The following is a 4471-nucleotide window of genomic DNA, read 5'->3' as shown; positions in this document are numbered from 1 at the left end:
AAACGCATTAGCAGGGAAACGCGAAAGGATTATTTTGCATACAAACGCACAAAATGTTGAAATAAATTATGCTTTTCCGGGGAAGAGTAGTGGCGATGTTTCACTGCTAACACAGGCGTAGTAGACTGCTTGCAGGCTGACTTTTTCGCTTGTCCAGCATTTCGCAGAGGCAATTCGTAGCCACAGGCTGGTGCTGCAGGGCCTGATCTCAGTCTGGTGATTGTGAAACCTATCTCTAATGCCAATCGAATGACGTTCAGGAATGACAGCCAAGTGAATGGTCACATGGAACGAAGGAACGTACTTACACATATCCATTGCGCAACAACTGTGACGCACTGTAAGAACAGAGTACATTTTCTAGGGTTCTTGGGACCCAGTTTTGCCGCGGCACAGGTGCAGCACAATGTGTGAACGAAATGGCACAGCAACTGGAAACGTACTCCGAAGCTGAAGTACGCGGAATAGCACGATGCTTGTGAGAAAAATGTCTAAATTGCAGACAGATTTACCAAGAAGTCCTAGTGGTATATAAACCACATGCATTGCCGGGATCAGCGGTAGTGAAATGGTGCCATCAATTTGACCAAGGCCGCACAGACGTGGGCGATGCTGATCGGGGAGCCGGTAGGTGTGGCCGAGCGGTTCTAGGCGATTCAGTCTGGAACCGCGCGACCGCTACGGTCGCAGGATCGAATCCTGCCTGGGGCATGGATGTGTGTGATGTCCTTAGGTTAGTTACGTTTAACTAGTTCTAAGTCTAGGGGACTGATGACCTCAGATGTTAAGTCCCACAGTGCTCAGAGCCATTTGAACCATTTTTTGCTGATGGGGGAGGAATGCCGTCAAGAACGACCACAAACGGCACTGTCCAGGCAGTCGAGGAACAGATTCGCAGCAATCGCAGGTTTTCCAACGATGAGGACGTTCGCGCAGCGGTTCCCGAACGGCTCCGTGACCAAGGAGCGAATTTCTATCTTCGAGGAACTGAACGATGGTTAGAATGTTGTTTCCATAGACTTGATAATTTTGTTGACAAATAGTATCACATTTCCGTGTTAGTGCAGCATTAAGTAAAAGTTACTTGGCCTACCACAATAATGTATAACTTACATTTTGAAGTTCCGTCGTATATTTGCCTTAAAAATGAAAGTGAAAAAACTTGGATTTTTCTCCTGTTTTCTTCATCTGTCCATTCCTTTTAACGACAGATCCAGGGCGCGATTCTGCAGCCGCACAACATGCTCCTCCGTGGCATTGCTCTACACCACCCTAGTAAAAGAAAGCAGCACTGTGAGGTTCAGCATCACGCCGAGTCCCTCTGGCGGCGATGAAGCAAGGTTGGGAAGTGGATGGGTCCTATGTCTAGCCAACGCCGAGTGGTTGGGGGGTTGTTTGGGGGAAGAGACCAAACAGCGAGGTCATCGGTCTCATCGAATTAGGGAAGGACGGGGAAGGTAGTCGGCCGTGCCCTTTCAAAGGAACCATCCCGGCATTTGCCTGGAGCGATTTAGGGAAATCACGGAAAACCTAAATCTGGATGGCCGGACGCGGGATTGAACCGTCGTCCTCCCGAATGCGAGTCCAGTGTGCTAACCACTGCGCCACTTCGCTTGGTCACACGGGACACAACGATACATCTTGTAGATACGGCGACCAGTGTAGCGCATGAATCCTTGTTACCTTGACTCCCATCTTTCTGGCGGTAAGACACAACTGACGCCCCCCCCCCCCCCCTATTGACGGCAGATCACAACTGACCCTATTGACATTTGCTACTGCCCACACAACGAAAGAGGCAACGGTCTTGCCTCAGTGTATACACCGGTTCCCGTGAGATCACCGAAGTTAAGCACTGTCGGGCGTGGTCGGCACTTGGATGGGTGACCATCCCGGCCGCCATGCACTGTTGCCATTTTTCGGGTTGCACTCAGCCTCGTGATGCCAATTGAGGAGCTACCCGACCCAATAGTAGCGGCTTCGGTCAAGAATACCATCTTACGACGGGTGAGCGATGTGCTGACCCCACGCCCCTCCTATCCGTATCCTCCTCCGAGGATGACACGGCGGCCAGATGGTCCCGGTAGGCCACTCGTGGCCTGAAGACGGAGTGCTTTTTTTTTCCACACAGCGAAAGATTATACTAAGCTGTAAGATACAATATATTGCTGTGGCGTCATTTTGTTACCAATGAAGAGATAATGAATCGAATTAGGGAGAAAAGAATTCTATGGTACAACACCAATAAAAGAATCGTAAATTTCATAATGGAGGAAGGTATGAGGGGGTGGGGAAGGATAAAAATTGTTATAAAGCTCGCATTTCAAGTGAAATCGAACAAAATCTTGAGTACCCCATAGGCCTTCTTCTCTTCTTAATCTGTACAACCGGTTTAGGAAACAATCTGAGCACGCCTCTTATATTCTTTGCAGATGATGCTATCGTTTAGTAAAATCATCAAAAGATGAAACGAACTGCAAAATTATTTGGACAAGATGTCTGCTTGGTGCAAAAAGTGGCAATTGACTCAGAACAGTTAATGGTGTGAGATCCTTCACATGAATACTGAAAAATTCCATTGAATTTCGGATACACGATAAATCAAACGAGTTTAAAGGTTGTCGATTCAACTAAATACGTAGGGATTACATTTACGAGCAACATAAATTGGAACCATCACATAGAAAACGTTGGAAAAGGGGAACGAGTGTCTGCGTTTTACTGGCAAAACACATGGAAGGTGCAACAAACATACTGAAGTGACTGCCTGTGCTATGCTTGTCCGTCTTCTTCTGTAATATTGCTATTCAGTATGGAATCCTTGCCAGATAGCATTGACGGGTGACATCGAAAACATTCAAAGGAGGACAGCCCACTGTGGATTATCGTAAAACAGGGCGAGGAGTGTAACGAATATAATAAGCGAAGTGGGATGGAATTCAATAAAGCAAAGGCTTCTTTCGTTACGGCGAGATCTTTACACAAAATTTCAATCACTACCATTCTCCTCCTAACGCCAAACTATTTTGTGGGAAAGGGAGAAAATAAGAGAAATAACAGATCGTAAGCGAAGATTTAGGTGTTCATCCCTTCCATGTACTGTTGGGGAATGGGACGGTCAAGACATAATCTCCAAGTGGTTCTATGAACGCTCTGCCAAAGACTTCAGTGTTGTTGTTGTTGTTGTTGTGGTCTTCAGTTTTGAGACTGATCTGATGCAGCTCTCCATGGTACTCTATCCTGTGCAAGCTTCTTCATCTCGCAGTACCTACTGCAGCCTACATCCTTCTGAATCTGCTTAGTGTATTCATCTCTTGGTCTCCCTCTACGATTTTTACCCTCCACGCAGCCTTCCAGTACTAAATTGGTGATCCCTTAATGCCTCAGAACATGTCCTACCAACCGATCCCTTCTTCTGGTCAAGTTGTGCCACAAACTCCTCTTCTCTCCAATTCTATTCAATACATCCTCATTAGTTATGTGATCTACCCATCTAATTTTCAGCATTCTTCTGTAGCACCACATTTCGAAAGCTTCTATTCTCTTCTTGTCTTAACTATTTATCGTCCATGTTTCACTTCCATACATGGCTACACTCCATACAAATACTTTCAGAAACGACTTCCTGACACTTAAATCTATACTCGATGTTAACAAATTCTTCTTCTTCAGAAACGCTTTCCTTGCCATTGCCCGTCTACATTTTATATCCTCTCTACTTCGACCATCATCAGTTAATTTGATCCCCAAATAGCAAAACTCCTTTACTACTTTAAGTGTCTCATTTCCTAATATAATTCCATCAGCATCATCTGATTTAGTTAGACTACTTCGATTATCCTCATTTTGCTTTTGTTGATGTTCATGTTATACCCTCCTTTCAAGACACTGTCCATTCCGTTCAACTCCTCTTCCAAGTGCTTTGCTGTCTCTGACAGAATTACAATGTCATCGGCGAACCTCAAAGTTTTTATTTCTTCTCCCTGGATTTTAATACCTACTCCGAACTTTTCTTTTGTTTCCTTTACTGCTTGCTCAATATACAGATTGAAGAGCGTCGGGGAGAGGCTACAACCCTGTCTCACTCCCTTCCCAACCTCTGCTTCCCTTTCATGTCCCTCGACTCTTATAACTGCCATCTGCTTTCTGTACTAATTGTAAATAGCCTTTCGCTCCCTGTATTTTACCCCTGCCACCTTCAGAATTTGAAAGAGAGTATTCCAGTCAACATTGTCAAAAGCTTTCTCTAAGTCTACAAATGCTAGAAACGTGGGCTTGCCTTTCCTTAATCTTTCTTCTAAGTTAAGTATGAATTGCGAAGTAATCATGTAGATGTAGATTTAGAGGGAGATCGAGGCTTTTCTACAGTTAAGAGATGCAAAGGAAGTGATCGGGCTGCCTTGGAGGAGTGACCACACGGGCTCCCAAATCCTGGAGCCTCGGAGAAGTCGTGTGCTGACGTAGAGCCGCG

General features: G+C 45.4%; 1 pseudogene; it reads left to right on the top strand.

Moving 5' to 3' along the window:
- The first annotated feature begins 1797 nt into the window (after nt 1-1797).
- On the top strand, nt 1798-1915 carry LOC124617064 (annotated as a pseudogene).
- The last annotated feature ends 2556 nt before the right edge of the window (nt 1916-4471 follow it).

Source organism: Schistocerca americana, chromosome 5 (genome assembly GCF_021461395.2).
Source record: "Schistocerca americana isolate TAMUIC-IGC-003095 chromosome 5, iqSchAmer2.1, whole genome shotgun sequence".
Taxonomy (NCBI): Eukaryota; Metazoa; Arthropoda; class Insecta; order Orthoptera; family Acrididae; genus Schistocerca; species Schistocerca americana.
The sequence above is the reverse complement of the archived record's forward strand: the minus strand, read 5'-3'. Positions and strand labels throughout refer to the sequence as shown.